This window comes from Aotus nancymaae, unplaced genomic scaffold, assembly GCF_030222135.1.
Source record: "Aotus nancymaae isolate 86718 unplaced genomic scaffold, 86718_ANA_hifiasm-v0.15.2.pri h1tg000036l, whole genome shotgun sequence".
NCBI classification, from domain to species: Eukaryota; Metazoa; Chordata; class Mammalia; order Primates; family Aotidae; genus Aotus; species Aotus nancymaae.
In genome coordinates, this window is record NW_026988450.1 from 19,855,195 (window position 1) to 19,881,652 (window position 26,458).

General features: G+C 39.4%; 1 protein-coding gene across 1 annotated transcript in view; it reads left to right on the forward strand.

Annotated features, from left to right (window-relative positions):
• The first annotated feature begins 440 nt into the window (after window positions 1-440).
• Window positions 441-26,458, forward strand: part of SULF1 (sulfatase 1) — a 193,549-nt gene continuing 167,531 nt past the window's right edge. The window contains 1 exon segment of the mRNA XM_012463652.3: window positions 441-697. The gene's annotated coding sequence lies outside the window, so the exon portion shown is untranslated.

The window sequence follows — 26,458 nt, forward strand, 5'->3', positions numbered from 1 at the left end:
CAGGAATGTTGGAGGCAGCCACGATCTAATCAAAGGAAGGTAGGAGTTTAGATTTCAAAATGTAGATGTCACATTTCAGTGCAAACTACTCCTACATTAACCCTTTATCAGCAAGTCAAGATGAACCTTTTATCTCCTATGGAAAGGAAAATGTTTTGCTGAGAAGAAATGCCCTTGCACAGATTGGCAGTAAAAGATTTTTAGGGTTTCTGTGCCTCCTACTGAGGGTCCCCATCGTCTCAGGGGGGAGCACGAGGAGTTGTGAAAAGTAACGCACAACTGGCCATCAGAGTAATTCATTCCCTCCACCTTCTCTGTAGCACCTCCCACTTCTCCTCTTTTTATAGCGTCCTTTCTCTCCGAAAATCTCAGGTTACTTGACTGGGAGTTCTCAGACCTCCAGTTTCAGCCCTGCCCTCAGCCTCCAATCCGTAAGAGACACCCAGCCCCAGCAATTGGATTGGGCAGCCTGTCTTGACACACCACTGTGCTGAGTGCTTGAGGACGTGTTTCAACAGATGGTTGGGGTTAGTGTGTGTCATCACATTCAAGTGGGGATTAAGAGAAGGAAGGCTGCCTTGCTGGAGCTGTGTGGTCTTCTCCAAGTGAGAGTCACAGGCAATAGAACTACTTTGCCTTTGGAGGAAAAGGAGGAATTCATTTTCAGCAGCCACAAGAAAAGCAGTTTTTTTTTCAGGTAAAGTAAAAGACATTGAATGCTTCTCTCCCTCTCTCTCTTTTAGCATAGTTTTGAATGGAATGCTAGCACGGCACACTTGTCAAAGCCAGTTGTTGCTGTCCTATCAATGCTGCTATTGTACGGCTGACAGATGACAGTGAGCATAGCTTGATGCTTGGCTGTCTTTGTAGAACTAACACTCCTCATGCCTTGCTTTTGAAGGTGTAGCTAAGAAAATATCTTTGGGAGCCGCGTTTGTACCCTTTCATATCCCTGTTGTATACTCAAAACAGGAGGTATAAATTTCTTGTAGAGGATAGATAAGGCTGAGAAATGATTTATTTCAGCTTTAGAAATTAAAATTCACTTTCAAACTGTTGCATTTTACTGCTCAATTTATAAAGATTCTTTGAAGGGTCTGTTACTGAGTTGCTGGCAGAGATGGAAATGCTTTCTTCACCGATTTGTGCAAGGTAGATTATGTCTGATTTATGACAGCAAAGGATGTTTTAAAACATTTTTGGAGATTGACTCTAAAGTTCGGAAACTCCTTAAGAGAAGGGGCTACCCTCTGAAGAGCAGCTAGGTAGGCTTTAAAACAAAAATGCTTAGAGCTGAAGAAAAGCAGAGAAGGAAGGAGGAAAACGTTCTTTAACATAGCCCTCTTGCAGCTGCAGGGAAAGCAGATGGAGGTAATTCATTTGCAGATCTGTTTGTGAAAGTTTTACAAGTCAAGGAAAACTAAAGTAGCATCTCTGTAATGGATCATTAAGAGTCACTACATTTATAGGTTTTAGACTGGCTAACTGAAGTGTTAATTCAATGTAAATAGATTTTCAGGTTTAGTTATAAACAGACAAACAAAAAGGATTTAATTATAAAGTAGTCATTGGAAATTAATTGTCATCTGGTGCCTGAGCAACATAAAATGAGTTGTCATCATATATGTGATTAGCCGTAACGGCTCTGCCAAAAGCACCCACCAAAATTGAATTGAACTATTTATAAATATAACAAGGGAGTTTATGTGCTATGTTTAATCTGTGGTATGAAAAAAGGCCTTTCAAATTCAGGCTCTATTTTCACAGGGATCAAAACACAAAATTTTTTATTTTCCAAATTTTCTAGCAAGATAGGTGAGCCAATGAGACTTCTGCTACCCTCATATACTTGCTCTCCGACTGCAACGTTCGTACACCTGTGGTGTGCAGAGATTCTGGCTCCTACTGGACTTTCACATTTGGCAGAGAAAGCCAGTATTATCCTTACCCTTTGCAGGTGAGAGATTCTATGAATAGTATTGTATATAAGCTGTTCTGAAATAAGGGCTGTTTAGTAGGTTGAATAACAGGATTTATGGCCAGTGCTTTGTGATTTTAGTATTCAATTGCATAAAGATGTCTGTAAAATTATGTTTCAAGTTGGATTATATATATTTTTGCAACCATGCAGTTAACTTTCTAAAAATCCTTTTTTAAAAAAAGTTAAGGTCAAACAATATTTTAATATGTCCTTTAATTTTTATTCAGAATATTCTCCAGGTATACTCTCAAACTTCCCCTTCAATGAGAAATTATCCTCATAAACACCCAGGCAGTTATTCTGACTGAGTATTATCTGATTCCCAATATTACATAACCAAAATAGAATCAAGTTCATGAGCCGAAGTCTTTTGGAATTCCAGTCATTCCATTTTGGCTTTACAATGGAACTGGGGTTTAAAAAAATAAAGACAGAAATGCAAACTAACACCTCGTGTCATATCAGGATTAGAACTACATGTCTGGCATATAGCATGCGTGATGCTAACTACCAATGCCATTTTTCACTACCGCAGAAATATTTCAGGAGAAAGTCAAGTTCCTCCTCACAGATCAGATTTTCCTCCCTGAGATGCAGCGTGGTGACCTCTAACAGAGGCAAGGTGCTGTTTAGCAGTGAGTGTCCCACCAGAATACGTCCTCAGTGTTCAGACTGATCACAGGGCTGCCTGGACAGGATTTTGACAATATGGGACAATTCCCCCCAAACAATTGTACACAGGATTAGACAGGATAGAAACAAGAAAGGAAGTGTGAAGAGATAATAAATTCACACCTTGAAACGGCAGGCAGTCGTGTTTTTGTCCCCCTAACAGGGTAATGTGAAGTTACTTAGTGAATTGAAAGGAGTTGCTTAAAACACAGTGTCCACAGGGCAATCCCAGCTTCTTGTCAAAATTGAAATCTATTGTCCCAGATGGTAAACATGCAGAGACATATTTATGGTGACTTCCACATACCTCAGTTTGACATTTGGTTTCTTCCTGACAGCACTTGTGCTGGTAACACACATGAAGTTCCCATCAGCATTCTACCAGCTGTGAAAGTGTTTGAGCACACAGGATATCCCTACCAGAGAAGTGAAAAATAACAGAGGTTGAGGAGATCTGAAATGTGCACTGTTGATGCATCCTATCTCGGTATTCATTAAGGTGACAAATCTTAGAGGTGAAAAGTGATCTGAAAGCTTGATTTGTGAAAGTTCCAAAATTCATTTTAATGGTGGTGTGCGATACCAAAATACATTAGTCCAGGTATTGACTGAACCCATGGGAGGTTATGAGCAGGAGCCTCCATGAGGAAACTAGAAGGGCTCTATTCTGTTTGCCTTCTAAGAAAATGTTAAGTGACTTCATGCAGATTGTTGTAGCCATTTCCATCATGCTAGTAGAGACAAGTGGCAAGTGGGACATTTCCTATTTCCTTTCCTAATTATGTAACCATATTGGAATAGAGTTTGGTGCTTCTGTGTTTTATATTGAAAATGAGTTTATTCTTTAAAAATCCTAGGGCTGGGAGCAGTGGCTCACACCTGTAATCCCAGCAGTTTGGGAGGCTGAGGCACGTGGATCACCTGAGGTCAAGAGTTCAAGTCCAGCCTGGCTAACATAGTAAAACCCCGTCTCTACTAAAAATACAGAAATTAGCCAGGCATGGTGTCAGGCACCTGTAATCCCAGCTACTGAGGGTCTGAGGCAGGAGACTCTCTTGAATCTGGGAGGTGGAGGTTGTACTGAGCCAAGATCATGTCATTGCACTCCAGCCTGGGTAACAAGAGTGAAATTCCGTCTCAAAAAAAAAAAAAAAATTCATAAAGCAGGATTTCTGATACTGAGCTATATATAGAATTGAGATTTCCCCAACCGTCGCCATGTGGATGGGGCCAACCAAAGGGTCAGCGCAGGATATCTGTTTTTTTTCTCCCTGTGCAATATTTTTACATGGAGAGCATGAAGTAAATTTAAGGGGATTAAAATTTTTAAAAGCAGACTCTAAATAGACGATTACTTTTATCATTATTGACTTTGGGGAGAAAGAGGCTCATGTATGAAATTAGGTCTATGACCATGTGACAAATTTACCTTTAATTTAGGTTAGATCCATGAAAAAAAAATTGAAAGGGGATATTTTATGGAAAAAATTTGTCCTGAAATATGTTTCTTATTTAAAATATTTTTTAATCTATCTTAATATCCTGGGGAGGTGGGGAATTCGCCTGTTAGCCTTTTTTTTCCCCTCTCCCCCATAGCCAATCTGTCATCAAATTCCGTGAGTCCTTCCTTTAAAATGTCTCCTACATGTGGCCCACAGCTACCATCCCAGGACAACGATCATCTCACATATGGGTCACTGCAACAGCCTCCTAAATGCTCCACTTGCCTCCATTTTCCTCTTCTGTCTACTACTGCAGACTTAGCTTCCTAAAACGCCACTTTCATCAAAGCATTTCTAGTCTGATAATTACCACGTGGACCCTCACTACCCACAAAATGAAGTTCAGTTGGCCGGGCGCGGTGGCTCAAGCCTGTAATCCCAGCACTTTGGGAGGCCGAGGCGGGTGGATCACGAGGTCAAGAGATCGAGACCATCCTGGTCAACATGGTGAAACTCCGTCTCTACTAATACAAAAAATTAGCTGGGCATGGTGGCGCGTGCCTGTAATCCCAGCTACTCAGGAGGCTGAGGCAGGAGAATTGCCTGAACCCAGGAGGCGGAGGTTGCGGTGAGCCGAGATCGTGCCATTGCACTCCAGCCTGGGTAACAAGAGCGAAACTCCATCTCAAAAAAAAAAAAAAAAAAAAAAAAAAAAATGAAGTTCAGTTCTATTCTAATGTGCTGGCCTTCTGTTATTTGGCCCGAACTTTCCAACTGTATCTCCCTACCAGGTCTCCACCACCTCAGAAGTCTACCCTTCCTTCCAGCTAACGCAGCCAGCACAGCGTCTCCACTTGCATGTCTTTGCTTTCAGCGCTAACCACTCTAGTTCTCTCTCTTGTCTTTAAAATGAGAGTTTGTCATCATGTGTACAATTCCTTCTAAGTCTACATTCATAAGCCTGTGTGTAAAATGCCCCACCCAGTTCATCCTTATCACCTCTATATATTCATCCTTCAAAGTTTCAGCTTAAGTTCCATCTCCTTTGAGAAGCCTCCCTGACTGCTACGTCTTCCAGCAATACTTTTCTTCCCTTTACGTTGACCATTGGTTATCTACGGATTGCACTTAAAACAACTGCTTTACTTTTTATTCTGCTTTATAGTTTGTTTGTTTATTCCTTGACTTCTCAGGAAGGGTGACAGGGACTGGCCAGGTCCACTTTAGTGACCTACAGAAGACCCTAATAAGTGTGCTTACTAACTCAACAGGATATTCGAACACCCAAGGCACTTTCCTCTCTAGAGTTACTCCACTTTAGAGCCATTAACTGGCTCCAGTAGCTTCCTTCCCACCCAGGACAGGGAACAAACAAAAAAAGAGAGACTTGGTAGGTTTTATTTTGGGGAACTTTACTGAAAATGACCCTAAGGCAGAAAGTGAAATAATTGTCCCAGATTAAGCTTAAATACTATATGAAAAATCGCCATCAAATTCAGCTTTAACTATGGTAGAAATGACATGTACTGGCTGCTGCTCTATCATAAAATCTCAAATGTGACTTTGTAGCAGGAGAGTACAGGCTCTGCGTTCAAACAGACCTGTGTTCTAATCCAGGGACCATCTCTCTGGCTGTGTGGCCTCGGACAGGAAACTGACTCATTCTGAGTTTCAGCTCCCTCCTTTGTAAAATAGAGATAGGAGCACTTATCTTGGAAATGTAAAGAAAACACATAAATCATCTAGCTCAGTGCATATCCAGTATTGTATGTTCAATAAATGGAAGTGAGAGAAGGTTGATTGGTGCATACATAGATTCAGACCTAGGATACAAGAATGACAATCATTCAGCTATGTCAGTCATTAACCCTATGTATTTATGTTATGTCTTCCTTAAGCATTTTCTTCTGCCACCAAAGGCAGGGGAATAAGGAAAGGACAGAGAGAGCAAAGGAGAGAGAGTGAGAGAAAGAGAGAGAAGGAGGGAGGTGCTCTTGGCATTTAGGGATTTGGAGCAACAGAGCTAATGGCTCTGTAGGGGACAGTAGTGACAGTTAAATACATGTTGAGGGAGGAATGAAGCCCTGGGTTCTGCACCAAGGATAATAAAGAGCAGGCCCTGGGCCGCTGTGCTGTTGGGGAACAAAGGACCCTATCTGTGGACCCCAGCAGGGATTTGGATTCACTAAGGGTCATCTGCTTCCCTTCTTTCCTCCTGGCTTACCATCTAGAAAGAAATATTAATAATAACTTGGCAAAACACTTTAGAGAGTCAGATCAGGCTTCCAGAAGTAATTGATAAAGCAAGATACCATTTAGACTTCACCTCCAAACCAAATTTAACAAAAAAACTGAAAGCAATTAGCTTGATCCTCTTACCGTTCCCAAACTCTGCACCCATCATCAAACACTGAACCTTCTATTTGTGCCTTTTCCCTGGAAGGGCAGCTGACTGCAAAATTCTCTAACAAGGCACTGAGTGCAACTTAGCAAATAATGTCCTTAGACATGGGATATTCAATTCCAGCTTTCTGATCATCTGGCCTGCACCTGCCCTCAACCAGGGAGAGGAAAGAAACTGGAAATGCCTAGGATGATGGGCAAGGCAGTATTTCTGGAGATCCCTCCCTCTTCTAGCAAACATATCTATCAAATTTTCAAAGAGAGGCTTTAACAATTATTTTTTGACATCATCTTCAGCTGCAGCAGCTAAGCTAGTCTTCTTTGCCCTCTAAATATATGATCCATGTATTCCTGGACAATAGTGTATTAAAATTTTTAAATTTTGATTTAATTTAATTTTTTGAGACAATGTCTCACTCTGTCATCCAGGCTGGAGAACAATTGCAATATCATAGCTCACCACAGCCTCCATCTTCTGGGCTCAAGTAATTCTCCTGCCTCAGCTTTCTGAGTAGCTAGGACTACCGACACGCACCACCATGCCCAGCTACTTTTTATCTTTATTTTTTAGAGACTGGGTCTCACTATGTTGCCCAGGCTGGTCTCAAACTCCTAGCCTCAAGTGATCCTTCTGCCTCAGCCTCCCAAAGTGCTGGTATTACAGCTGTGAGCAACCACACTGACCCTAAACCATTTTTAATTTTTTTTTTTAAATGTAGCTCTTCACTTTACCTCCAAAGGTAAAATTTTTCTTATGCTGTTTTGTTTTTGCTTTTGCTTACTACACAAGTACAATCCCATAGGGAACTATGGCTACATTTTACAAAATGTGAATCTAAGGGACTTGGACATGCCACTGTTTAACTGTTGTGGGTGAGGTTGATATTAAACCTCTGTGCTGAATAAATGAACAGACACATTCCATTTCTCAATCAAAAGTTTTAATTGTAAAAGGTAGAGTCTCTCAAAATAAATCTATAAATTTCAGGTCATACTAATCAAATTCTAAGATAAAGTTAGAAGGTTGGTGATGGGAGTGGAGTTTGGGAACTGGCAAGAGCCCAGATGGCTCTTGTGTCATATAAACTAAAAAGATTCTAAAGCTGGATGGACAATAATTCATGAGTAAGCCTAGACATTTTCACAAAACAGTATCCGTGTAAGATGGGGATTTGTCTTATTACATACCCAATCACATTCTAAAACTATAACAATTGAACTGTCTGTTCTTAAGCAATGGATTCTGATGTGGATTTTCATCTACTGTCATGTAGTTTTACTCTAGTTCTTAGTTTTGCTCTATTCTTTTGTCGGCATTGACCAGATCTTCAGCTGAGCTACAAACCACTGTAGCCAGATATTAGTTCTGTTGCTAGAATTAATGGAAACTCTGATCTAATTTTTTATTTTGTCTTATGATCTTTCCAATTTGTAAACTTTTTCCATTCATAGAATACAAAGAAGATCTGAAACAGGTTTGTTTCAAGAACTCAGGAAAATCTCCTTGTATTTCTTTAATGACACAGGCCCAAAGATTATTCAATCTAAGTGTCTTCTCATTTTCCTGAACAATATTAGCACATTGAGCACATTCTTAAAAACCAAAATGGAAATCTGAAATACAAAGAGTTCTGTTTACTGTCCAGTTTTGTGGTATGGTGTTATAGCCAACATCTGCTATGTTATTTTAAGGTAACAGTAAAGGTTTAATGATTAAAAGATATTAGCCATACTAGAATTATGGTGAGAAAAGACTAATTGCATTTAGAATGAGTATTTATTGGTAATTACTTTAGAAGTGTCCACCTGTAGATATTACCTTCAAACTACTATCACAAATATGGCTTTGCATCCCAATCACCTTTCTATAATATAACATGTGCTCTGAATAGACTTCCTGCCAATTTAAACTTTCACCCTTAACCTTCATCTGCCAATAATCAGTCTTCTCCTGAATAGAATGTTCCTGTAAACAGATGTGCTTTACTGTGCATCCAGAAATTCTTGAAACCAGCTTTCATCTTATAAAAAGTGCATCCCAGAAAAGAGAGGCCCCTACAAATCATGTTCCCCTTTTCTCTTCTGAGAACTTCATGCTGGTAAAAGCAAAGAAAGTTTTCACAAGGTCAGGAGATCGAGACCATCCTGGCCAACATGGTGAAACCCCATCTCTGCTTTAAAATATGAAAATCAGCTGGGTGTGGTGGTATGTGTCTGTAGTCCCAGATACTTGGGAGGCTGAGGCAGGAGAACTGCTTGAACCCAGAAGGCAGAGGTTGCAGTGAGCTGAGATCGCACCACTGCAATCCAGGCTGGTGACACAGTGAGACTCTGTCTGAAAAAAGAAAAAAAAAAGCAGCCTAGAGGCTTTACATGTGTTATTACATTCTTCTTCATATGTGATATTTAAATTTAGTAAAGGAGATTTATGGTATGGACCCCCATATCAAACAGATTAAATCTCTTTATTTTACTTTGACTCAGTTTCCTGCTCTATCAAATGGAGCCATGTTTATAGCAAAAGGTTGTTATAAAGATTAAATGAGATAATAAAATAAGATGCTTAACACAGAAGGCAGAACAGAGAAGTTGCACAAACACAAAACACAAAAGCTGCATTTTTGTTCCAAGATGGCAAAAGAAATGGGTTGAGCTGAGGCTTAGTAATAAACTGAGTATGTCCTTTTCACATAAAAATAGCACTGTTTAATCTGATGATCTGTATGACACAATTTGGAGATACAATGAAGGGAGCCACTTGGCAAAGAAGACAATGAGGAAAGAAAAAGGAAGAGGGAGGAAAAGAGGATATAGAGGCAAAGAAGAGAAAAAAGGGAAAGGAAGAGGAGAGGAAACATTGTGATCCTCTCTTGCCTCCGCTCTGTGCCTTGCTATAATAAGCATTTCATGTCATAGCTAAGTCAGGTCAGATCCTAGAGTGTCCTGATACATCAGGTAGAGAGGCTGGACTTGGTAGCTAAACAGATGCCTTATGAAGTTTAAGCAGTAGGTTTTTAAAAAATGAGGAGAGATTAAGAAAAAACGAGAATGACAGTGAGTGAGTAGAGACAGAAGAGAGAAAGAGAGAGGGGATAACAAGACAATTGGTCCCCAAAGTCCAAATAAGTTTAAAAAATACTGTCTATTCTCATTGAAGCAGTGAGAATGAGGAAAGCATGGGTGTAAGAAACATTTTGAAGAAATAATAACGATAACACAACTTGGTGATTAGTCAAATAGAGGACAAGAGAGGGAACTACTGAGGTATCAGGCCCAGGACATGGGGAAATGGTGATTGAACTTAAAGCTACTGAAAGTGGAATTTCATTCAGCAACACGATGTATTTCCAAAGTAACAATGCTTATTATGGAAAAAATGTTTATCCATTATCTGTAAACAGACTACACTTGATATAACTTTATAATGCAAATATAGGTAAATATATGTGTCTATCAATGTTTAATAATATATGTGCTGCCAAAGAGAGTACTCAATGTTTAATAATATAATTTAAGCAAATAAAATCTAATTTTCTGATCATTGGTGGGCATTAGAATACACAACTGTGACTTTTATACAACATATTCCTCTTTAGATAAAAAGAATCTTTTCACATATTAAGAAAATGGTTGTCCAGGTAACAAGATAGCATTTCTAAAATTTTGGGGAAGTTAGGGATATTCAAGTCAGAACACTCTACATATGCATAACTCTTATAATTCTCTTCTTTTAACTAAAAGAATGCTAGTGAAGAGGAACATGAAATTTTAAAAGTCTAGAGGCAAGAAGAGGTGAAATATTTAAGTTCCCTATGCCTATAAACCTTCATATTTTACCTTGGAGAGGGGTGATTGGCATCCTTTCACAGAATGTACCAATGACTTATTTCCAAATGCAATACACGTTCCTTTCTTCACTACAAAGACAAATCATCCTTAATTTTATGATTTGGGAAAGGTTTCCCCATTCCTCTGCTTTTCTTTCTATCCTCTCTTGTTTTGTCCTGTTTTATTTTATTTTATTTGTTTCAACCATTTCCTCCTCAAAAGAAGAGGGCCATTCTTTAGTCAAGTCTTCCAACTAAATCGATGGGCTGTTTTTAGGATTAAGTATAGGTTTCTTAGAAGTAGAAGACTGTGTTTGCCATTTGAAACTCTTGCATTATATGTTGGAGGCAGCATGATTGAAAGAATACAGAGTTTGAGTCAGCAAGATCTGGAACTGAAATGTAACCCTGGTACTGAAAATTTGTGGGAATAGCATTGACCGTGGAGACTTGACAGCATTTTGCTTCCTCAAAAGCGACTTGGGTTCCATTCAAGTTTTTAATGAAGACTTTGGCCTGTTCTATTTTACCCATCTGAGTTTTCTGAACCATGTTCCCTTGTTCCTGTGGGAGAAGCACCAGCCTAAGTATCAACACCTGTAATCTATTTCTCACTCAGGGTTGCCAGACATGAGGGACTAATTGACATGAGCCAGTTTATATTTGGAAGCCATTAATGGCTAGCAACTAAATTGTTGAGATATCCAGTGCGACAAACCAGAGGGAAAAGAATAACACACAAGTGCCATGGTTAGATCAATAAATATCATCTGCAGCAAGCACGAAAGTTGAGCTTAACTGCCAAGCTTAAAACTAGGTCTCTTTATCTAGTACCCACTTGGGTCAATGGGCCTCACAGAGTTTAGGGACTGAAACATGAACTGATATTTCCAAATTCCTTAATTTTGGATTGTCTAAATTCAGATTCCAATTCAAGATTCTACTCCTATATGTTACACTTTTAGATCTGTCTTGAAGGTACAAAGACTTCTGGAATTGGAGAAGTTTGGTGCTTATAAAAAAAGAAAACTGAATAAATGGAGAAGTCAGAAAAAAAAAATCAGTGCAGTCAAAACATGTTCTGTCCTAGAGCGTCAATTTGCCTTTTATGTCAAAAGTCACTATACCTCTTATGTCAAATAAAAATCAGGACAGAAAACAGAGGAAAAAATAAGCTATACAAAAAACTTCATATATAGCAATTGTTATTCTCATTAGCCATTCTTCTACAAAAATAGCTGTCTATTGATCTAACATTCTGGTCAACCACTATAGTAGTCTAAGAAGTGGAATTAGAGGTGTTTCTACAATTGCTTCTACCATTGTCATAACCCTTTGGAAGCTTAGAATACCCCATTTGGGCTGGGCGCGGTGGCTCATGCCTGTAATCACAGCACCGGGAGGCCGAGGCGGGCAGATCATGAGGTCAGGAGGTCGAGACCAGCCTGGCCAATATGGTGAAACCCCATCTCTAATAAAAATAAAAAAATTAGCCAGGTATGGTGGTGTGTGCCTTTAGTTCCAGCTACTCAGGAGGCTGAGACAGAAGAATCACTTGAACCCAGGAGGTGGAGGTTGCAGTGAGCAGAGATTGCACCACTGTACTCCAGCCTGGGTGACAGCATGAGACGCGGTCTCAAAAAAAAGAAAAAGAATACCCCACTTGACTTCCTCATATTTCATGCTGGGCAAATTAAAATGTATATTTTATTATTTCTTTGATAACTTTTCAAGTCTGAAAAAACAAGCACACAATTAGCAATGAAATAAAAGTTGCTGAATAATGACAGCAGTGTTGGAGCTAGGAAAAAGAGGTAGGGTGGTACAGTGGAAAGACATTAGAAATCTGGATTCCAGAACTTGGCTACTATTATTAATAGTGTGATTTTGAGCAAATTAGTTAACCTTTCAGGAGCATGCCATCATCCTTTGCCTGCATTCTGCCATTCCCTTCACCTAGATGACATTATTCTCCTTCTTTACTGGCAAACTCTGCTCCTCCTTTATGACAAGCTTAAATAAATAAAGCATTCTCCTTTGTTGTTTTTTGGTGAAAGGGCCCTGCTCTGTCACTCAGGCAGGGTGCAGTGGTGTGATCATGGCTCACTGCATTCTTGACCTCCTGGGCTTAAGTGATCCTCTCACCTCAGCCTCCCAAGTAGCTGGGACCACAAGCACACACCAAACCTGGCTAACTCTTTTTCTTGTTTTCTGTAGAGATGAGGTCTCCCTATGTTGCCCAACTGGTCTCAAACCCCTGGGCTAAAGCAATCTTCCTGCCTCAGCCTTCCAAAGTGCGGGGATTACAGGTGCAAGCCACCACACCCAGCCTAAGCAGTGTCCTTGAAACTAAAAAGAATGGTTGGAGGAAAGAGGAAGGACTTCAATCCAGTTCTGCATCTAAATTGAGCTCTGTACTTTATCTCCTTCCCATGTCCACTCATTTTACCTACTCCTGTTAAACTCATCTTGTTTCTACACTGTTTCATCATATCATTCCACTACTCTAAAACAGCTGTCTCCCAATTTTCTGCAGCATCTAGTCTAAATAAAGGACCAGCAATTAAGAACCTTCATGATCTTTCCACTATAACCATCCCACTCCCCCTATGCACTTTCTGCTCTTCCCTAAAGTGGTTCAACATGTCCTGAATTTACATCTTTACTTCTGCTACAAGGCACGTGCTCACACTGTTTTCTGGGCTAGGGCTGCCTCCCATCATGGTTCTGCATGTCCAAATTCCACCCATCCTTGAAAAGAAAGACTCAAGCCTCATTACCTCCATGGAACTTTCTTTTCTTAACTCTTCCAACCATCAATAATCTCTCTCTCATCTGTGCTCTCTTTCCACTTAAAATCTTGTCATATAATTTTAGCTCTTAATTATGTACAATTTTGCATTTATTCTTATTCTCATCATTTTTTTAAATTGCTTTCTCTCTCTTATATGATTAGAAACATTAAGACAATTGAGTTTTAAGCCTCTGCTTCTATCAAGCATAGCTTCAAGGTGGTATAGGCAGTACATCCTAAAGGCCTTCATTACACATTCACAGTTAGAATGACTAAGGACTACTGGGATAGAGCATTATGTTTTAGTCATTGAGAATTTTAGGAAACTAATCAGCAGCACATTCACAACTACCCCAGGCATTCTTTTGACAATGTGGAAGGCACTATCTCAGGCACTGATTCTCTGGCTCAGATTTTTTGTTCCCATCTTCTGTCCACATCACTCTCCAGGGCTGCGTTTGTGCCAGCTGGATTCCATCCAGAAACGGATTCAAACAGATAATAGGCCAACTAGAATTCCCATCTTCCTTGATTAGATGTGAAATTGTATAGCTGGGTGTCACTCACATGCCAGCCACTCAGGATTCTATGTTATCAATTAATTTCTCTTGAGAGCTGAACTGGGGAGATTGTGACAATTCTGTTTTCAAGGACTTGTAAAATTACAGTTAGACCAGATTTTCATGGATAGTGCTAGATATATAGGCCTGTCCACTATGTGCTGCATAGCATAAATTAAAACACCCTGTTAATTTCACGGTAAATCATACTGGGTTTTTGGTTTTTTTTCTGCAGTGGGAATGAGTTGTAAAAATTTTGTCTAGGAATGGCATTCTCATTTGTAGCACAATTAGCAACTGATAAAAGGATTTAAATCACTTAGAAGAAAGAAGAAATTATTGCACACTATCAAAACTACTGAATCTTATTTGTTGTTGCTTCAGTAATTTAGAATATGTGGTAGATTTTCCAGGAAAGGATATCATAGAAACACAGAACGTTGGAGGCATACCTTAGAGATCATCTAAGCAGAATCTCTCATTTTACATCTGAAGAAACATAGGACTGGGTTTGTTGCGAGACCTGCCTAAAATCACAAAATTCATTCCTAAAAGGCAGAGTTCTACCCTCAGCCTTTATGCTTTTTAAAAAAGTGCGAGTCAGTAAATTCTACCGGGACAAAAATGAGTTCATGTGTCCTTTTTAGATCAGGATCCAACAAGGAGAAGGGATGAATCCAGCTCCCTATTTGACCATGGACTTTCTTGCTGAGGGCTACCATGAGTAATCAGGCATTATAAAGGATGATTGGGACTGGAACAAATACAAAGAAAAGCTTTTTATTTTTTCAGATGTAATTCCTTATGGAAAATCTGTTCTAATGGAGATTACCAAGCACTGTTGCTATGGATGATCTGTGAAAATATGCAGCTTTTTCTTTGTAAAAGCATTTTTTTAAATGTATGCTTAAAGAATACATTGTCCACTGTTGATGATGACAGTATTAACCATCACAACTTCAAAACAATTTTCATTTGCACTAAATCATGGGAACTTGTAATATTTGGGTAAGGAAAGCAGATATGTCATTTCTGTACACCAGAAAACTGAATCTAAGGGACAGCATGCCATTTGCCCAAGTCTAAAAACCTTAGTGAGGTAACAAGCGTTAGAACGCATGTCTTCTGGCTCCCACTTCACTGCCGAATACTTCAAATGATTTCAAATATACCACATTTTGTCAATATTAGGGACACCTATTGCATTAGAACAGTTGATGTCACCTTACTGGGAAATCGACACTTGAATATTTCCTCAGGTACTAGAACTTTCCCAAGACAAGTATATGAGCAATATTCTTCACAGCTTAATAAATTACATGACTGTATATACAATTATGCATCTATATAATTTACATTTGAAACTGATTTATTTGTAAAGGAAGTAACAGTAGTCATTACTGGATTATAAATATACTTCTTAGTCATAACTTCCATTTTTCATTTTTTACTATTAGGAATAACAATTTAATAACTCAAAATAAAAAGATTAATTTGGAATATCCTAAATATGGTTTTGACTTTTTAGAAAAGTTTTGTTTTTAAGATATGTTCTAGATTTCCTTTTAGTTGTTGTAAGTATCTCAAGAAAGCCATTATGATTTCCAGAGCAATGAAAGAAATATGTCATAGGAAAAAGAGCATATTTGTTCATATTTTTAGGTTATTGGTCATATTTCAATCCACTGGAAAATGTGATTGCAAATCTGGTTAGAATTGTAAAAATATCAGGCTTACCAGTATTACAACTTCTTATGAAAGTGTGAATTCTGTTGAGAATGTGAAGATAAAGTGCAAGAATATTTACCTTTTTTTATAGCTAAACTTTATAATAGTGAATGCTGTTGAAAAAGGGATTCTATGAAAGTTATTTTTTGATCCATAAGAGTACTTTGTTCATACTATTTTCCTTTTTTTAAGTTTCCAGCTTTTATTTTAAGATTAGGGGCACATGTGCAGGTTTGTTACAAGGTAAATGTGTGCCATGGTGGATTGCTGCACGGATCATCCCATCACCCAGGTGTTAAGCTAAGCTTCCATTAGCTATTCTTCCTGATGCTTTCCCTCCTCCCAACCACCCACCCTATGGCAGGCCTCAGTGTGTGTTGTTTCCCACCATTGTGTCCATGTGTTCTCATCATTCAGCTCCCACTTATAAGTGAGAACAGGCAGTGTTTGGTTTTCTCTTCCTGAGTTCGTTTGCTAAAGATAATGGCCTCCAGGTCCATCCATGTCCCTGCAAAGGACGTGATCTCTTTCCTTTCTATGTTCATGCCATTTTCAACTAAGCCTATACATTAAACACTTTTATAAAACAACGCTTCCCTATTTCCTATTTGTATCTCAGTTGTTGTTTATAATGAAAATAAAGTGTGCCATTTTCACTACTCAAAGAAAAGGCCAGAAGAAATAAAGCTCAGCTCTTACTAAACTCTTAACAGTTGTATTCTTGATTTTCCATCAAGTGGCAACTGCTCTTCAGTTTCTATCACCTTGCCTCAAACATGCTCATAACCTCCACCAAAAAGACCACATAAAATGGCAAACTGTTGAAATGAGAAAGAGCACCAAGAAAAGATGCAAGTCCTTGCAGGAGGAATACAACTCAAAAAGGATGACACAGAGATGAGATCATAGGTCTCTTTTGCTCTCACTGCTGAGACAAATTTGGCACTATGATTGGCTTGTTATGCAGACAGATGATGGGATCTCTTAGTTTTCACTCTGCCACCTTTTGTAATTTGACTTTTAAGTAATTTGATTTTCCCCATAGTTTATGAAATATACAACCTTTAATTTTATGTAACAACCTATACTTTTCAACATGTTTTTAAACATTTCATTTGATTTTGACAACCTTATGGAGCATGCCACATAACCAAGCACTTGTGCCCATTTTAAAGAATTAGAAGCAGAGACACATCTTAGGTGATATATACTGGAATATTAATGTTTAGTGGTATAAGATCATGATGTGTGCAGTTTATTCAATAGTTCAAGGGAGAAATATATATATGGAATATATATTATCTATGTATATAAAATCTTTGTGTGTATATATATAGAGAGAGGTGAAGGGGGAGGGAATGAAATTGATAAGGCAAGCGATTGGGGCAAGTTGTTAACTATAAATGAGTATGGGTAACTGGTATGTAAGTGTTCTTTCTACGACTCTTAAAACTTTTCCATAAGTTTAAAATTATTTTCAAATACAAATTGTTTAAAAAGAGGCACAGTCAGGTGCAGTGGCTTACTCCTGTAATCCTGGCACTTTGGGAGGCTGAGGTGGGCAGATCACAAGGTCAGGAGTTCAAGACCAGCCTGGCCAACATAGTGAAAACCCTTCTCTACTAAAACTACAAAAATTAGCCAGGTGTGGTGGCACGCATCTGTAGTCCCAGTTACTTAGGAGGCTGAGGCAGGAGAATTGCTTGAACTTGTGAAGCAGAGGTTGCAGTGAACCGAGACCATGCCATTGCACTCCAGTCTGGGTGACAGAGTGAGACTCTGTCTCAAAAAAAAAAAGGAAGTACAGGAAAGTTAAGTAATTTGCATGAATAAACAGCTGATTAGAGGCAAAGTGAAGAACTAGAATCCAGGTCTCCTACCTGTAATCTATTTCTGTAAACTGAAAGTAATTTCCACTTAAATCATAGTCAGCCTTCATAGCTGCAGTTCCACATCAGTAGATTAAACCAAGCTTGGATAGAAAAACTATTCAGGGAAAAAAAGTACAACAATTAAAAACATACAGATTTTAAAAATACAGTATAACTATTATAGTTACAAAGCACTTACCTTGTATTGGGTATTATAAGTAATCTAGAGAGGATTTAAAGTATATGGGAAGATGTGTGTAGGTTATGTGCAAATATTGTGTCATTATATATCGGGGACTTGAGCATCCCTGATTTTGGTATCTACAGTGGGATTCTGGAATCAATTATTCAAGGAGACCAAGGTAGACTGTATTTATAAATCACAACCATACGTTTTGCCAGTCAGTCATCAATAATCAGTACCATAGCTGAGGGAAAACTCATAATGATGATTTATTAATAACTTTTATTTATACGTCATACTACTCATTGCAAATTGTTTTCACCAATTTTATTTTATTTTATCTTCATGATGTTTCCAATGAAGTAGACAGGATAGGCATTGTGGGACCCATTTTACAGATTAAGAAACAGGCTGTGAAGATTTTGTACCATTAATGTTCACAGCTACTAAATGGCAGAGTTTAGAAGGATGCCAATAGAGAATATCAGAAAGAGCACTGGTTCTGGAATTTAGGATTTCAATTCCAATATGCCTTCTTAGCATTCTAATGCCTTTTTATACTCCTAATGACCATACCTAAAACTTTTAGGGCTCACATTGTATTTGGCTATAGAAAAACAACATTCTTACCGGCACAGTGGCTCACATCTTGCCTGTAGTCTCAGGTAATTGAGAGGCTGAGGCAGGAGGATCACGTGAGCCCTGGAGTTCCAGGCTGCAGTGAGCTATGATTGTGTCCACTACAACCCAGCCTGAACAATAGAGCAAGACCCTGTCCCTAACAAAGCAAAAAACAAAAACATTCTCTTAAAGAACACAATAAAATGACTGAGAAAGATGTTGGTTTTACTTACTAACATTATATATAACAGTAACAGCTAATATTTAGTAAATACATACTTACCATGTGCAAGTAAGTGCTGTATATACATTATCTAATTTAATTTATGTAACATTTCTGTGACATATAATTCTCTTGGTCACAATCTTACAAGCAAGGAAACAGGCTCTGAGAGTTTGACTGACTTGGCCAAGGTTACAGATTTGCAGGGGCCAAGGTTGGATACAGACCCAGGCAATCTGACTCCAGATCCCCTACCATTAAGTAACTAGTCTTTATTCCACATTTTCCTTTTTTTTCCTTTAAGCTCAGCTGATAATTTAACAAATCTTTTCCTCACATTTAGTAATTTTTCAATTCTGAAATTAAGATAATCCTTTCTGGAAACATAGTTTATATGGAAAAGCATTTGCATGAAAAAATAGACCCTCTTTCTTATTTGCACTCTCTTGAAAGCAGACACCACATCTTATCTGCACCAATAACAGCTCCTGGCACATGTGGAACATTCAATAAATGTTTGTTAAATGAATGAATGATGTTCAGAGTTATCTATTAAAAAGATTTTAAGACATCATGATCTAAATACTTCAACACAAGACCTAAAATTTAAGTTGGCTGAAGTCAGCAAATCTCAACTTTATAGCAAAGCACACAGTTTTGGTGCTAGGTAAACAAATAAATGAAAGCAGAAAACAAATTTCACTTTTAAGAAATTTTTAATTCAGCCCTTGGAAAGTTGAACCACTCTGTGGATGTTTGAAAGAATGTGGCCTTTGACTATCTGGATAACCTTTTTTAGATTATAATCTGTTGTCTGCATGACAAAAAGTGATGCCCATGCTCACCACTGTCTGAATTTCATGATTTTCCCTTTGCCATATCCAGATAGGATAAAAAAGGGACAAACAAACAGTCAAGCAAAGACCATGGTCTCAGGACAGGAGGAGAACGACCTCCAGGATATACAGCCAAGCTTTCTTTTCTTCTTCCCATTTGCCTTCTTTTTCCCCTTCCCCTTCATCTCCTCCCCCTCTCTTTCCCACCCTCCTTTTTCTTTTTCCTCTTCTTCTTCCTCCTCTTTCTCCTCCTCCTCCTCCTTCTCCTCCGCCTCCTCCTCCTCCTCCTCCTCCTCTTCCTCCTTTTTCTTCTGCTTCGAGACAGGGGTCTCACTATGTTTCTCACTCTGATCTGGAACTCCTGAGCTCAAGCAATTGTTCTGTCTCAGCCTCCTGAGTATCTGGAACTACAGGTTCATGTCACAGCACCCAGCTATAGCCAGCTTTCCAAGGTGCCCCTCACAGCTGCCCACTGAGCAATGACTCAGGAAGGGACCAGCTGGAGGGAAGATGGGAGCTCAAGAAAAGTGTCAGGATACATCTTGCAACTTCCTTCTTCCAACCCATGCTTCTAGCCCTTCCTTTTGTGGTTTCTTCCCACTCCAAAATTTTCCATAATATTTATTTGCATACATTTTTCCCCAAATAAGAATGACTAGGCATCCTGAGAGGATCACATTCACCTACCTCCCTTCCCTCTTTAGTAATAACATCTTTGTTCTATCCTGGGCATTTCAGTACAGCACACAGACATCTTAAGTGCAGAGCTTAACTTTATTGCAACATAAAGGAATTTCGGAGTAAAATTTGCATTCTCAAAGTCAATCACACATGGGGCTCAGGTTACTCAGACTGGCATGGCTCAAAGCCTTATAGCAATTCCTTGTAGGCGCTGCCTGTTATCACTCCCTTGGCTGTCTGTCACCCTTGCCTCAGGCTCTAGCCTTAGCCTCAGCTTCTTCTTCCTAATGCACCTGCCAGCCCCAGACATGGGTTCTTTGCATATTCCGCAGAATGAGGATTCTTCCTAAGTCTCAGTACATCCTTATCAGCATCTCTCATAGACTGCAACCTCTGCAGTCGGCTTGTGTTCAGGGTCCTAGTCTCCACCACTGCTTCCTCTTCATCCTCTCTTCCCAATGCCTGCTCCTGGGCATTCCTGCACTCCTGCCCTCTGGCATGTACAGTTTTGAATTTGTAACTTATGCCTCTACCTGCTTACATGAAGAGGAGGTGACACACTGGATTTGGCGCATACTGAATTTCTTGGACGGGGTTCATTTTTTTTCTGTTTCTGGAATCCACTGTTTTCTAGCAAAAACTTTCCTAAGATTTCAAACACCAACCCCAAGATTTCAAACACCAACCCCAACACTCTGAGTTTACCTGCTTAAATGACTCCCTGTCCCTGGGGCTGAAGTCACAACATTCAGGTTGTTATTCATGATTATTAATCACCATCTTTTTGGGTCCCTGTTGTTTTGCCTTCATATCATTTAATATTTATATTTAAACATAGAAACGTAGGCAACTGTCAAAGTCACTCCTCCACCAATGCTCCCTGGAAAGGGTATATGCTTTTTGCTCACTCAAGGCAGATAATACGGAACAAGTGCTTAAGAACGCTCATGGCAAAAAAGACTCTCAGAAAAGGAAGGATAAAGTGAATGACAGCAAGTCCTTACACATGCAGGGCACGGATATTACTTTTCAGATTTTGTAATTCCTATACTGGTCATTCTAGTTCTAAGTAAAGAAACCAGGCTGAAAAAAAAAATCACACACCTGTAGAGTTAGGATTTGGACCCGTCAGTTTGTCTCCAAAAATTAATGCGTTCTCTCAAAAGAAAGTTCTATATAAATGCTAAACAGTAAAACCCAGTCATTAATTACATGGAAGCAGTTTACATTTTCCTGCAATTTACACCTTTTTTTTTTCCAGACTAATTAAATTTCCTACACTGGTAAAGTGCTTCTTCCCACAATTTACTAGAGTTTTTGGTAAAGAGCTAAAAGAAGGTTTGCTGTGAAGCTGGCGAGGAAGAGAAGACGGAGATTCCAATAAAAACTTGTTAACTGGCGTGCAACACCGTGCCTATTAAGAGTAGAACAACTCTCCTACAGAATACACAGCCGAGTCTATACATTGCTTGTTAAGTACTGGCCCAAGTGCTCATGTCTCAGACTTGTCCCTTGGACCCATGCCCAAGCCAGCCCTGAGAGGGCTGGAACAACCCCTCGCCCGCCCCCCCTCCCCTGCAGAAAACACTGCTGGTTATTTAGAATCTAGGGCATCACAATGAACATGGCTCAGTATTTTCATAAGGTGTTACTACCGATGTTGTTCTGAAAAAGCAAGGCATGCACACACTTACTTAATGTGTTCTTTCTTGATTTACGTGTCCTTGATTTCTAAATCACTTCCAGAAATTCTTAGTAAATGGGAAAAGAATTTCTCAAATAAATATGTTATCTTTTCCTCCAGCAGCATGCCAGATCACTTCTTGAAAGATCGTTTCCAGATTCTTGTTCAGTTCAAACTGATTTTCACAAACTCGAATCTGCACGCCGTAATTAGGAAGCTACTGTAGGCCAATTTATTCGGTTAATTTGCATCAGTCTAAATAATTTTTCTTGACAGATTACTTCCGTTCTAAGTACCAAGTACTTTTTAATCCTAGTCAAGTTATTGCTAAGGATAAATGATTTCACATTTCTCATAAAGATGCCTGTCATTAAGAATATTAACACAAATTCCTTCCCCTTGAATAGAAATGAGCTGTCATTTTAGCAATGTTGCTGCGTCAGCCTTTCTATTGTCAAACACAACAAATGATGGGAAAATCAATTTACTCTTTAGAATTAGTCAAGTGAGGAATCCTTTGAAGTGGGGGTGCAGGGTTCCGCCTGGATTCTATAATCGTGTAACAGCGAGTACTGTATGTATGTTGGTAAAATGTTGTGAAATTTAATGAGGACTATTTGTTGCCATAAGACCTTCCAGACAGAATCTATCTCTGAAAAAGAATTCCTCACTCCTAAAATAGAGGTCTGATGAGCAACAGATGTGATTTAAATGAACCCTTGTTCAATTGAACCAAGAATATATTGTGATCTGTATGAGGCACAATTCAGAAGAGAGGGGAGGTGGCTACAGCACAGCCTCAGTGTTGAGTTTGGTTGTAGGGTTTGAATATATATTTATTTCATAAAGTTTCTCTCATAAGACACAATGCAAATGAGCTTTTAATTAATATGAGCTAATGGTCAGAGGATAGTCTACATGCTGTTTGTAAAACAATTTACATTTTTATTTTATAGTCTAAGAACGTGTGTTGAAAAGCATTCAATGAGTAGCCATAACCTTCAGAGTGATCTATGTCCTGGCAATGATTTGCGAGTTCCACAACTCAGTTTCTCCACCCATAAAGAGAAGATTAGATCGTTGTTCAAGAATGACAACTATTTAATATTTGGAAATGACTAAATAATGAAGTGCCTGGATTCTATAGAAATGCCGAGGAGAAAAGAAGATTAATTTCAAACCAAAATCTAGCACAAACATGACCTTCCCATTGTAAACCTCATGAATAGAAAAAGAAATTACATCTAAAGCTTTGTTTCTAGGGCTGAAACTCTGGAAATATATTAATTTTAGGTTGTTTCTGATGGCAAAAAAAAAAGAGATCTGTTTACTATAATCTTTTGCCTGTGGAGATGAGAAAAATTCTTCCTGCTACATTTTACTGAAATAATGCAGTTAGCAAAGATTTAAATGACAAGAAGAGAAGGGTCATCTTTTTGTTCCTTTGCCTCTAGGCAGGACTATAGTTAAGCCATCTCAGGAAAGAGAACAGTGCTATTGCTCTCAAAAATCTCCAGGTGAGAATGATAAAAATTAAAAAGAGCAAGTGAGAAAGCTCAGGGGCCCTGAAATTAATAAAGGTCAGTTCCAGCTCACATCGTTTCAGTTAAAATTTATTTCTATTTGGAAATAGCCTGACAGCAAAACTCCAGCGGATGGGCTGTTTGGCCCTAGTTCTCAGTGAAAATTCCATTTAGTATTACTACTAACGTCTGGTCATTGTTTATTCGCCTCCTCTTCACCCTGTTGGTGAGGGAGGGATGGCCAAACACACGGCACCCAACGGTGGAAAGATGAGATCCACAGCAGCTGATGAGTCACATCAACTCACAGCCCAGGGAAGGAGGACAACCGATGCCATGCAGGGCACCCAGGGTCTGCACCAGGAACAGAATGGACAAGCAGAGGCTGCGGGAGGCAGCAGTAACAGGAGGATGTGGTGCCTTCAGGCCCCCCGAGGAAGATGTGATTGGCTTGTTTGAATAATTGTGTGGGCTGGTAAGGAAGTAAAACCCATTAGGTTGAAGACCTGTGGGAGTGAGGCTGGCCCACCTGACAGAGGAATCAGCCCGGTGGGGAGCCTTTCCCGCTGGAGGGGACATACCCAGTAAAAGCAGGAGACCTCACAGTTAGGTCCTGTTGGGGTCCTGGTGAGGCTCGAAGATAATAAATACCAAGGTAACACATGAGATTTTAGGCATTACAAGCCAATCCACACAAACTATGCCGACTTATATGAGACCCATGTTCCCTTGACCACACCTGATCTCTCTAAGTTCTTTCCTACACCTATTTTGTCTCATAGGAAAAGAGCCACGTTTGACCAGATTGATAAAATGGGCGTTTGAGCAGTTTTTCTAGCAGGAGTATTCTCAGGCTAAGACCGTATAATTAGCTAAATGACTCATGCAGACATATCCTTCACTCCTTGCTTTGGTTTGAATGAAAAGAGTAGGAGAGCCCTAAATCATCCAGACAAATTACATCTTTAACTCTTTACTTAATTTTAATTTGTCACAAGGTAAATGTTGACAAACTTTAGACTTACAGCCAAAGGGCTAAAAAAAATAAGTCTAGCTTGCCATCGTGGCTGTATTCCCTCCTTCCATTTTTCAAGAATACTGTCGGACACACAATCAGGTCAGGGAGCTCAGCCTCACTGGAGCGTCTCTCATTTCCCCTGGGATTTAACAAATGTCCTTTATCTAAAAGACAAAATTTGAGCTGTCCCGTCTCTGCTTGAAACTACGGGCCTCTTGCATCCTTTAGATAAGTGACATTTGAAGTTAATGCTGGGTCTCTCACCCTTAGTTATAGCATATTGGACAAAGCATTTTATCTTCTGGACCCCAACTTCCATACTTTCCTTTTTTTTTTTTTTTGAGACAGGGTTTCACTGTGTTGCCCAGGCTGGAGTGCAGTGGCACAATCTGAGTTCACTGCAACCTCTGCCTCCAGGGCTGAAGTGATCCTCCCACCTTAGCCTCCCAAGTAGCTGAGACTACAGGTATATACCACCACACCTGGTTAATTTTTGTATTTTTTGTAGATACGGGGTTTCATCATGTTGCCCAGGCTAGTCTCAAACTTCTGGGCTCAAGCAATCCACCTGCCTTGGCCTCCAAAGTGCTGGGATTACAGGCATGACCATCACGTGTGGCTATACTCTTTAATGAGGAAGTTAAACAAGAGTTTTAAAATATTTTTTTAGTAGCAAACCCATTGTCTTAAACAAAGTCCAAAGTCACTCTGTAAAACAGATGGAAATAATGTTTCTTCGTTTTAATCCAATGAGTGAAGCTCAAGCCAGAATGCCTGGCCTCCCTCACATTCGCCCCCTTCCCACAGGCTGCCAAGGTTCCTGAAGTACCCCTTGAAAGCCTAAAGCTTCTTGGAATCCAGTTTGAAAACCACCAGCTGAGATAACATCTCAGGTTTCTTCCAACTTTCAGCAAAATAGAAAAAGTCATAGACTACAGAGTCAGACAGACCTAGATTCAAATCCTAGTTCAGTCACTTTCTAAGCTGTATGGCCAGACTCAATTTACCCATCTATAAAATGAAAGTAAAAATAGTTCTACTAGATTAAGAAGACATGTAAAGCACCTAGCCCAGTGCCTGAAACCCAGGAGGGATTTGTAAATAGTAGCTATAATAAAGGCTATGGCCCTCACCTGCGCATAACAAAATGAAAGCCACTTTGTTTCTCTGTTGTCTTTCGGCAAGCGTTGTCTGTCTCCATAGGGTTGGAACCCTGCGTTGTTCTCTCTGGTGGCTCAGGACAGGGCCCTGCACAAAGCAGGTGCTTAGTGAGTATTCACTGAATGAAACTGACAGCTGACCCGATCTTACCTGCACTGTTGTCACCTATGTGGGCATAGGTGAGAGCTACCACACAGTTCTAAAATATGAATCGTTCTTGGAAATATGCAGTTGTCAGTGAGGGTTTTAAAACTTGCATAAGCTAAAAAAGAAAGCTTTTATAAACCTTGGAGAGGAGCCTCTAAACTTCACTGAAGTCAGCTTACTTCAGGACGTAAGTTCGTGAGGAAACAGGAATGTTGGCATCTGTTGATCCTTTGCTACTGCACTTGAACTACAAATTTGCAGTAAGATCTCTGTCATTCCTGGAACCGAATCCTCAGGAACTTGAGGCCAAATTTCTTTAAAACCTGAATTGGTTTTGATTGTTCCAAATTAGTGGAGGCAGGAAAACTCTTCTAATTCACTGAACAATCTGTATGCTTGGAGAGCATGTACTGGGTAGGCACACCCCAAGTCTCTAAATGACACCAGAGTCGATCCAACTAACACAGATGGAATTTGAAGCACATTGCTTTTACCAAAAAAAAAAAAAAAAACAGGAAAAATGTCATTAAGGACACTTTAATATAAAGCCATAAAAAATTCAGTACCTGACAGCTTGTGTTCTATATTTCACCCCATATCATAAAACAATTCACCGGAGAGCACTTGTTCATTTGCTGAGCTGCTGTTGTGATAGCACGCATTCTTTCAACAGTGGAGGAGTTCCTCCATAAAGTCAGTCCCCGAAGCCCATGAGGTCTGAAAAATCTCACCTTTGGGGAATTTTCCTGGCATTCTGTAAGGGAAGTTCCACTTTATAAGTCCTCTGATGTGCAGTAGCAAAGGATCAACAAATGCCAACATTCCTGTTTCCCTCACGAACTTAACGTCCTGAAGTAAGCTGACTTGAGCGAAGTTTAGAGGCTCCTCTCCAAGGTTTATAAAAGCTTTCTTTTTTAACTTATGCAAGTTCTCAAACCCTCACGAACAATTATGTATCTCCAACAACCATTCATATTTTAGAATCGTGTGGTAGCTCTCATCTATGCCCACATAGGTGACAACAGTGCAGGTAAGATCGGGTCAGCTGTCAGTTTCATTCAGTGAATACTCACTAAGCACCTGCTTTGTGCAGGGCCCTGTC